Source organism: Schistocerca serialis, chromosome 10 (assembly GCF_023864345.2).
Source record: "Schistocerca serialis cubense isolate TAMUIC-IGC-003099 chromosome 10, iqSchSeri2.2, whole genome shotgun sequence".
Taxonomy (NCBI): Eukaryota; Metazoa; Arthropoda; class Insecta; order Orthoptera; family Acrididae; genus Schistocerca; species Schistocerca serialis.
The window spans coordinates 102,671,441-102,682,393 of NC_064647.1; the positions used below are offsets into that span (position 1 = coordinate 102,671,441).

General features: G+C 43.9%; 1 non-coding gene across 1 annotated transcript; it reads right to left on the reverse strand.

Moving 5' to 3' along the window:
- Positions 1-2,435: 2,435 nt before the first annotated feature.
- Trnas-cga (transfer RNA serine (anticodon CGA)) lies at positions 2,436-2,510 on the reverse strand. The gene has a single exon. It is a non-coding gene; the product is annotated as a tRNA-Ser (tRNA).
- Between the last annotated feature and the right edge of the window lie 8,443 nt (positions 2,511-10,953).

Genomic DNA, 10,953 nt, shown 5'->3' on the forward strand with positions numbered 1-10,953 from the left:
ATTTCTGGGATTACAACTTGATAATAAATTCAGTTGGGAGGAGCACACGACAGAACTGCAGAAACGCCTTAACACATCTGTATTTGCAATTCGAGTGTTAGCAGACATAGGCGACATAAAAATGAAAAAGCTTGCATACTTTGCCAACTTTCATTCCATAATGTCATATGCTATAATATTTTGGGCTAACTCTTCAAGTCAGACAAAAGTTTTCAGAATCCAAAAGCGTGTAATACGTATTATTTGTGGAGTAAATTCACGGACGTCCTGTAGAAACCTCTTCAAAGAACTGGGTATACTAACTACTGCCTCTCAGTATATTTTACTCCTTAATGAAATTTGCCCTTAATAATATATCTCTTTTTTCCAACAAACAGCTCAGTGCATACATGCAATACCAGGAACAAAAATGATCTGCACAAGGACTTAAAAACACTTACTTTAGTTCAAAAAGTGGTCCACTACTCAGGAACACTCATCTTCAATAATTTGCCAGCAAACATAAAAAATTTAGTTACAAATGAAGATCAGTTAAAAAGGAGCCTGAAAGACTTACTAGTGGCCAACTCCTTCTGCTCCATTGACGAATTTTTTAATAGGAACAAATGATGTATTGTATATACTCATAGTATTAGTATTGTTATTTAGGCTTAAAAATGATGTATTGTATATGCTCATACTATTAGTATTGTTATTTAAGCTTAAAAAAGAAGGTGACACATTCCACATCCACGAGAATCTCCTCAGTACGGATCTATGGAACGAAAAACTAATCTAATCTAATCTAATCTACGCCACGTACATATCGGCGGTCAGTGCGAGCTCTGATCTTGGCTTTCGCCTAAGACACGTGAGCAAATGCTCGTTTGTCCTCCGACAATCCTGAATACTCTTCGGAAGCGTCAGAACTCTCCCCACGGTTTTGGCAAACACCTTTTGCGTCAGTACGTCTGCCAGGGGCGTAACTTCCTTCTTAGGCAGCAGGCTGTCAACTTTCTACTGGCACCAGTATGTCGCCTGGGCGCTCACACAGGCCTCAGTTTTTGCCGGTCGAAGTGGCCGAGCGGTTCTAGGCGCTACCGTCTGGAACCGCGCGACTGCTACTGTCGCAGGTTCGCATCCTGCCTCGGGCATGGATGTGTGTGATGTCCTTAGGTTAGTTAGGTTTAAGTAGTTCTAAGTTCTATGGGACTGATGACCACAGCAGTTAAGTCCCATAGTGCTCAGAGCCATTTGAACCAGGCCTCAGTTTCTGAGCTGTTGTTTCGGGGCTGAAGGCATCCCATCTACAAGACACGTGTCCCAGCCGTTAACCAACGGAATGTCCTCCCCAATGTACTGCGCCGAGTATGCACTGAAACGTCTCCTAAGAAAAATTTATGAATGACTGTGCTGATAAACCTCTTACGTTATTTGATTTTCAAACAGCTGAGCAGAACTGAACGTACTCAGACATTTCTCCCTTTACTTATTCTGATCAATACTAAACGGACACCCAATATTTTTAGTGCAAGCCAGTATGACTTTCAATAATCCCTACAAAAGAATAGCCCTGACTAACAATAATCTATACCTTTCATGTATCACTTACCCCACAAAAATCTTCGTTACTCGAACTACTGCAGTACAGCGAGCCCCAATACTGCCAGCTAAATAAAAGATTCTAACTACTGAAGGCACTAACTACTGATAGGCACAGGTAGCAAATGAAAGATTTTGATAGAGAACAAACAATGTATTTACCTTAATAGTGTTCAAAAGTCATAATATATGTAGCAGTTCATGACATCCAGTCTTACAAATTTAATCTTGCTGGCGGACACACGTCCAGATTATCCGCTCTCAAAACTCCGCCATCTCTCTCTCCACATCCACCACTGCTGACGGCTTACCTCCAACTGCCCAACACTACAATAGCGAATATTCCAACAATGCCAACCAGCCTCAGACTGCACACAGCACAGTCAGTGATTTTCATACAGAGCGCTACGTGGGGTTACCAACATAAAAACCTAAACAGCCTACTTACAGCACCATGATGAACCTCTGCCCGACATCTGAAGCGAACATCCTGGGCAGCGCCTCCTCTGTATGCATCAGACGAAGTTTCTTTATTGTCTTAGGGACATGAGGAGGGCTGCCTTTCAAATCGCGTGCGAAACTTGGCCATTCTAACATTTTCTCACATGGACGAAAAATTACTATTTCAATAAAATTTGGCATGCTTGTTCCTTAGCATGTTAAAGGAGCATGAAACTGTCTAGATTCTATTAAAAAGAGCTAAATATGAGGGTGACTGCAATTGTTTCCACTCAGTTCGCCCTGAAATTATTGGTGGAAACCAACCTTAACTGACTTCTAACCATAGCAAGCACATGTCGCGCTGAAAATGCAAATATTCAGACACATGAAACTTCCTGGCAGATTAAAACTGTATGCCAGACCGAGACTCGAACTCGGGACCTTTGCCTTTCGCGGGCAAGTGCTCTACCAACTGAGCTACCCTAGCACGACTCACGACCCGTCCTCACAGCTTTACTTCTGCCAGTACCTCGTCTCCTACCTTCCAAACTTTGCAGAAGCTCTCCTGCGAACCTTCCAGAACAAGCACTGCTGAAAGAAAGGATATTGCGGAGACATGGCTTAGCCACAGCCTAGGGGATGTGTCCAGAATGAGATTTTCACTCTGCAGCGGAGTGTGCGCTAAGCCATGTCTCCGCAATATCCTTTCTTTTAGGAGTGTTAGTTCTGCAAGGTTCGCAGGAGAGCGTCTGTAAAGTTTAGAAGGTACGAGACCAGGTACTGGCAGAAGTAAATCTGTGAGGATGGGGCGCGATTCGTGCTTGGGTAGCTCAGTTGGTAGAGCACTCGCCCGCGAAAGGCAAAGGCCCCGAGTTCGGGTCTCGGTCCGGCACACAGTTTTAATCTGCCAGGAAGTTTCATATCAGCACTCACTCCTCTGCAGAGTGAAAAATCTCATTCTGGATTCAGACACATGTCGGCATCTTCTCAAATTCCATTTATTAATCTACCTCTCTGTCGTTTGTTGCTAGTTTGATTTTCATATTGGTTAGATTAGGAAGGAAGTGAGGAGTTTCGACCCAGATTATCGTTTATCAAACGTGCAAACCTGAAGGTTCAAATGGCTCTAAGCACTATGGGACTTAACATCTGAGGTCATCAGTCCCCTAGACTTAGAACTACTTAAACCTAACTAACTTAAGGACATCACTGCCCGAGGCAGCATTCCAACCTGCGACCGTTAGCAGCCGCGTGGTTCCTGACTGAAGCGCCTAGAACTGCTCGATCACAGCGGCCGGCAAACGTAAAGGAAACAATGGCACACCGAGCGGTTGGTTATTTTCGCAAACATTTAGGAAGTGGCAAGAGCCTATGAAAATGTTGGAAAAGCAAACAGATATGAGAGGGATCTGACAGATCTCTCTCAGATTTTACAACCAATTGTTCAAAAGCATTAGAGAGATTACTATAACCAACTCATCTAAAAAGACAGTTAAAAATAGTGTGCTATACGTTCTACAGAAAGTATTACTCAGATAGTACAGATTATGAAACAGGTAGAAAATGTCAATCAAGTAAATAATGATAAACATGTCTGTTGATTTCGCTACACTCTTCTAACTAGAATGTCCTTTTTTTCATTTTTTTTGGGTGGGGGGGGGGGGGGGGGAACTCACACAGAAAAGTACAGTGCATAATATTAACGCCTTATCTTCTTTCTGAGGTCAGCATCTCATTGATTACGGAGGGATGCGGACGCAGGCAACTAAATGAGATGTTGTGATGCCCAAATTGGAAAAGCAAACGTCGACGTCATGGACATAGTCCCCTTACTCCCCTATCCGACTAAACGGCTAACGCCAAAGGCCAATAAATAAAAAAATAAAAAATCTCTACCGGCAACGATATGAAACGGTAACTCGCAACTCTGATGAAAGTAAACAGTTGAGCTTCGATGTTTTGATGTAATTACTTTGACACTTTCGGCAACAGCTTAAAATTGTTTGAAATTGTCCGTCCCATTTCATACTAGCCTTTTACTTACTATAATGTAAGAGTATGCATCCCGTGATTCAAGTTACCACACCTGGTTTTCTGTTTAAAAAATATACCCTACATTATGAACATTGTCCCCTTACTTAACTTCCATTTGTAACAAATCTCTCGCCCAGCCACTGGGAAAAAGCACTGGTGTCTCCTGTATGTAAGATACACAATTCAACAAAACCTGCCATTTTAATTTCACAGAACGGGCGTATGATTAGTGAAACTGAGCAGTTCAAATTTCTAGGTGTTCAGATAGACAGTAAGCTGTCGTGGAAAGCCCACGTTCAGGATCTTGTTCAAAGACTTAATACTGCGCTTTTTACTATTCGAACAGCGTCAGAAGTGAGTGAGCGTTCGACACGAAAATTACTTTGCTTATTTTCATTCCCTTATGCCGCATGGTATTATATTTTGGGGTAACTCTTCCCCGGTTCGGGCAGTAAGTGGTGTAAGTTCACGAACCTCTTGTCGACCCCTGTTCACGAGTCTGGGTATGTTGACATTGCCCTCTCAATATGTATATTCCTTACTGTCATTTCTTGTTGACAATGTTAGCTTATTCCCAAGAATAAGCAGCTTTCACTCGGTTAATACTCGGCAGAAATCAAACCTGCATTTGGATCGGACTTCCTTAACTCTTGCGCGAAAAGGTGTGCAGTATACCACAAGAATTCAAAAATCTTATCAGTAATGCACGTGCTTTCAAATAGAAACTGAAGAGTTTCCTCGTGGGGCACTCCTTCTATTCTGTCAAGGTGTTCCTTGAAAACTTAAGCTGATTCTTATTGTATTGTTGATTACGTTTACTTAAACTTATGGACTGACTTTTTTCGGGTTCATGAACATTTATTTTTATCTGTTATTACTTTTATATTGTAATTTCATGTACTGACACGTTTCATGACCTTGGAGATTCGCTCCTCAGTTTGGTCCTGTGGAACTTGACGCGTAAATTAAAAAAAGGATAAAAGAGCGTGCCTGCTACACTACAGACCGATATCCTTAATTCCGGTTTGCTGCAGAATTCTTGGGAGTATTCTCAGTTCGAATATAATAACCACCTTTGAGATGGAAACGCTTCTGTGCACAAACCAGCACGGTTTTAGAAACCATCGCTCATGCAGAACTCAGCTTTCCCTTTTCTTGTACGACATCTTGCGAAGCACGGATGAAGGGTAACAGGCGGATTCCTTACTCCTAGGTTTCCGGAAAGCTTTTGACACGATGCCCCATTGCAAACTGTTACTGGAAGTACGAGCATACAGAAAATTTTACTACAAGCTTGAGTGGCTCGAAGACGAGTTACAGAGTCCAGTATGTTGTTCTCGACGGTGAGTGTTCATCAGAGACAGGGGTATCGTCAGGAGTCGCCCAGGGGAGCGTGATAAGATTGCTGTTGTTCTCTGTATACATAAATGATTTGGCGGACAGGGTGGGCAGCTGTCTTGGCTGTTTGCTGATGATGATGTGATTTACTGGAAGGCGTCGTCGTTGGATGACCGTAGGAAGATACAAGACGACTTACGAGGAGACGGCACGACCGTGGGGTCGGGGATTTGGACGCACTAACCGGAAAATCCCCAGAAAAATAGATCCACAGTTTCTTACGTGACTTATAAGTATAAAATATTAGTTCATCGCCGAGTCGTCATCTGGCGTAGATGGTTAGAGCTCGGACGCGGACTCTTACGCCGGAAGTCTCGGGTTCGGTTCCTCCTCTGATACTTCTTTTTTTTCTGTTTCATTTTCTTTTGTTATCCACCAATTATTCAAAAATTTTCCCAAACCTACATTACTTTAGGTCAAGAACGTAAAGTTCTTCATTCAATGAAAAATATTCTTGCTCATTGTTCTATTTCGTTTTATGGGGTTTCAAGGTTTAATGGGGCTTTGTAAGGATCCCCTAGGAATTATAACGGTAATCTTCGCATAGGACTGTGCGCGACCCGTGAGAAGTAAATGGCAGTCTGTTTTTCGATTTCGTCGTGAACAGACGTGCCTGTTTCAAAATTACGATTGAAGGACGCAATGGTGTATTATGAAAAGCTTTGACGGAAAATAATTTAATTGCAAAAAAAGGATGTCGCCAATTGAAGAGAAAAGAATATCTTTCACAATGGGAGAAACATATTAAAAGTGGAGGTACGCGAATGGATAAATTTGAGGAGATAGATTCGTGGACCTACGACCGTTTCGTGGAAGCAAGACAGCAATATCAGCAAGTCACGACAAGAAATTTACAGCAATGGGCATTGGCTGCGGCTGCACAATTCATCGATTTCAAATTCAAGACGTCTGATCGATGGGTCACGGCATTTAAACAGAAGCACAGAATTTCACAACACAAGTTCACGAAACTGGTTTCCAAAAAAGAAGCGGCGTCAATGGAGGACATCCAGACGTCTGCAGAAAATTTTCGTCGGCAGACGTGCCGTTCAAACCCTCAATACCATGAGGATTATGTGATAAATAGTGACCAAACAGGTAAATACATGTTTTCTGCGTACAAAATGTTTGTACCGATGTAAAATATCAACGAGCATGAGCACGAATATTTTTCAGTGAATGAAAAACGTTCCGTTCTTCAGCTAAAATAATGCTTTAAAAATAATGTAGGTTTGGGAAACTTTTTGAATAATTGGTGGATAACAAAAGAAAATTAAACAGAAGAAAAAAAAATTGCCAGTGGAGGAATCGAACCCGAGACTTCTGGCGTGAAAGTCCGCGTCCCAGCCCTAACCATCTGCGCCAGACGGCGGCTCGGCAGTGGACTAACATTTTATATTCATAAGGGACGTAAGAAACTGTCGATCGATTTTTCTGGGGATTTTCCGGGTAGTGCGTCGAAATATTTTAACCACGTGAGGTGTTAGGGGTCCTCTTTCACCAAACAAACTGCGGACAAATCCCAGACCCCACGGTCGTACCGTCTCCTTGTAAGACAAAATTTCTATTTAGTGTGATGAGTGGCAGCTTCCTGTAAAGGTATAAAAACGTAAGTTAACGTAGATGAGTACTAAAAAGAATCCCGTAATGTTCCAATACAATACTAGTAATGCGCTGCTGGAAAGAGTCGAATCGACTATCTAGGCGTAATGATGCAAAATGATATGAAATGGAACGACGTCTTTAGGGCAATACTAGGGACGGCAGCTGGTCATCTTTGTTTATTTTTTTTTTTTTTTGCGAGAATTTTAGGAAAGTGTGTATCATCTATAAAGATGCCCGCATATACAAGGTGTTACAAAAAGGTACGGCCAAACTTTCAGGAAACATTCCTCACACACAGATAAAGAAAAGATGTTATGTGGACATGTGTCCGGAAACGCTTAATTTCCATGTTAGAGCTCATTTTAGTTTCGTCAGTATGTACTGTACTTCCTCGATTCACCGCCAGTTGGCCCAATTGAAGGAAGGTAATGTTGACTTCGGTGCTTGTGTTGACATGCGACTCCTTGCTCTACAGTTCTAGCATCAAGCACATCAGTACGTACCAGCAACAGGTTAGTGTTCATCATCAACGTGGTTTTGCAGTCAGTGCATTGTTTACAAATGAGGAGTTGGCAGATGCCCATTTGATGTATGGATTACCACGGGGCAATAGCCGTGGCGCGGTACGCTTGTATCGAGACAGATTTCCAGAAAGAAGGTGTCCCGACAGGAAGACGTTCGAAGCAATTGATTGCCGTATTAGGGAGCACGGAACATTCCAGCCTATGACTCGCGACTGGGGAAGACCTAGAACGACGAGGACACCTGCGATGGACGACGCAATTCGTGCAGTTGACGATAACCCTAATGTCAGCGTCAGAGAAGTTGCTGCTGTACAAGGTAACGTTCACCACGTCACTGTATGGAGAGCGCTACGGGAGAACCAGCTGTTTCCGTACCGTGTACAGCGTGTGCAGGCACTATCAGCAGCTGATTGGCCTTCACGGGTACACTTCTGCGAATGGTTCATCCAACAATGTGTCAATCCTCATTTCAGTGCAAATGTTCTCTTTACGGATGGGAGGATGAGTGGCTGGAAGTGACTGACAATAAGCTCCGTATAGTCAAGCCCACAACGCGTGTGTGGTGTACTTCCTTTCAGCCCCGTCGACGGGACGAGGTTCTCCTCACTCGGCTTCGAATAGGCCACAGCCCTATGACGCATGGCTTCCTGCTCCGGCGAGAGGACCCTCCAATGTGTGGTGCTTGCGGCGTCCAGGTCACTGTGCGCCACGTTTTATTGGATTGCGTTTTATTTTCTGACCAGCGGGCCGCGGCTGACTTGCCAGCAGACCTGCCAACTCTTTTAGGCAACACTCGGACGAATGTGGTTAAAGTTTTAAAGTTCTGTGCCATGTCAAATGTTTTTACCATATTCCCCATATTCTATGCTCGCCCATATTCTATGTAAGTAGCCCGCCAGTGACAATTTCAGTGGCATTCTTGTTGCTATGTTTCCCCTTTCCTTAGGTTTTACTTTCTTAGGTAGCATTTTCCTTCTTTTCCTGCTTTGTTTGAGTGTGGGCTCTAGTTTTCTTAGGTCTGTCCACATTTGTTTCTTTTAAATGTGTGTCAGGGCGCTGATGACCTCGATGTTGAGCGCCCAAAAGCCCCAACACACCACCACCACCACCACCACGGATGAGGCTTCATTCCAACGTGATCAAATTGTAAATTTTCACAATCAACATGTGTGGGCTGACGAGAATCCGCACGCAATTGTGCAATCACGTCATCAACACAGATTTTCTGTGAACGTTTGGGCATGCACTGTTGGTGATGTCTTGATTGGGCCCCTTGTTCTTCCACCTACGCTCAATGAAGCACGTTATCATGATTTCATACGGGATACTCTACCTGTGCTGCTAGGACATGCGCCTTTACAAGTACAACACAACTTGTGGTTCATGCACGATGGAGCTCCTGCACATTTCAGTGGAAGTGTTCGTACGCTTCTCAACAACAGATTCGGTGACCGATGGATTGGTAGAGGCGGACCAATTCCATGGTCTCCACGCTGTCCTGATCTCAACCCTCTTGACTTTCGTTTGTGGGGGCATTTGAAAGCTCTTGTCTACGCAACCCCGGTACCAAATGTAGAGACTCATCGTGCTTGTATTGTGGACGGCGCGTCAGGCATTCCATGCGACGGAAGGTGGATGCTTGTATCCTCGCTAACGGAGGACTGTAACAAAGTGTTTGAAGTCACGCTGGTACGGTCTCTTGCTGTGTGTTTCCATTCCATGATTAATGTGATTTGAAGAGAAGTAATAAAATGAGCTCTAACATGGAAAGTAAGCGTTTCCCGACACATGTCCACATAACATATTTTCTTTCTTTGTGTGTGAGGAATGTTTCCTGAAAGTTTGGCCGTACCTTTTTGTAACACCCTGTAGAACAAAAGTTCTACCCATTCTTAAGTACTGCTCGAGAGTTTGGATCCGTACCAGGGCGGATTGAAGGAAGACATCGAAGTAATTCACCTGCTAGATTTATTACAGGTAAGTTCGATCAGCACGCAAGTATTACGGAGATGGTTCGGGAACTCAAATGGGAACCACCGGAGAAAAGACAACGTTCTTTCCGCCAAGTGCTGTTGAGAAAATTTGGAGAACCAGCATTTGAGGCTGACTGCAGATCGATTCTACTGCCGCCAAAGAAACTTTCGTGGAAGGAACACGGAGGTAAGAGAAATTAGCGCTCATACGGAGGAGTCTGGATATTTGAATCCCTTCGGGCTTCGTATGAAGCTATAGGATTGCAACCTTGGGCCAAACAACGACAGAGATGCAGAGTACTTGTGGATTTGGGAGACTACCGAATAGGGACTCGATTTATAAAACCTTAACGAAGATGGACAGTAGCCTGTAAAAAATTACGCTATGTTCTTATTGTGGTGTCACCGCCAGACACCACACTTGCTAGGTGGTAGCCTTTAAATCGGCCGCGGTCCATTAGTATACGTCGGACCCGCGTGTCGCCACTGTCAGTGATCGCAGACCGAGCGCCACCACACGGCAGGTCTAGAGAGACGTACTAGCACTTGCCCCAGTTGTACAGCCGACGTTCATAGCAATGGTTCACTGACAAATACGCTCTCATTTGCCGAGACGATAGTTAGCATAGCCTTCAGCTACATTTGCTACGACCTAGCAAGGCGCCGTATTCAATTGATAATTAATATTGAAGCATGTATCATCAAGAGCGATGTTCTACAAATGTTGATTAAAGTTAAGTATTCCAGAAGCTACGTACTTTTCTTTATGGCATTCATTACGTATCCTGTTTCAGACCTCACGCCAGCCTGCGTGAGTTTAAGCGCGTGCCTTTCGGCTTCCTCTCATTGTGTCTAGGCTGTCTTGTCTAGACACAACACTTATTTTCATAGATGTTGAAACTGGAGGAATCCTATTGAAACACCAAGAACAGTTAAGACTGTAGAGATTTGGGTCACCCTGTAGATGATGAGATATTGGCGGCAGTAGTATTGAGAGTAGCGAAACATGGATTATATACAATACGTACAACAGCTAAGACGGAGTAATAGGAGTGGCGACCAAGAGCGACATGATGACGATGATGATGATGATGTCCCATACCACCGGTTAGGCAACCTCCTAGAGGTACGAGTTTGCCATTGAATACCTCCGACCGTAATGGGGATGAATAATGATGATGAAGATAACACAGCAACACCCAGTCATCTCGCGGCAGGGGAAATCCATGACCCCGCCGGGATACGAACCCGGGACGCCGTGCGCGGGAAGCGAGAACGCAGGATGCTCGCCTAAAAAGGTTGTAAGACAGGGATGAAGTCTTTCGCCCCTACTGTTCGACCTCTACATCGAAGAAGCGATGACGGAAATTAAAAAAAAAAGGTTCAGGAGTGGGATT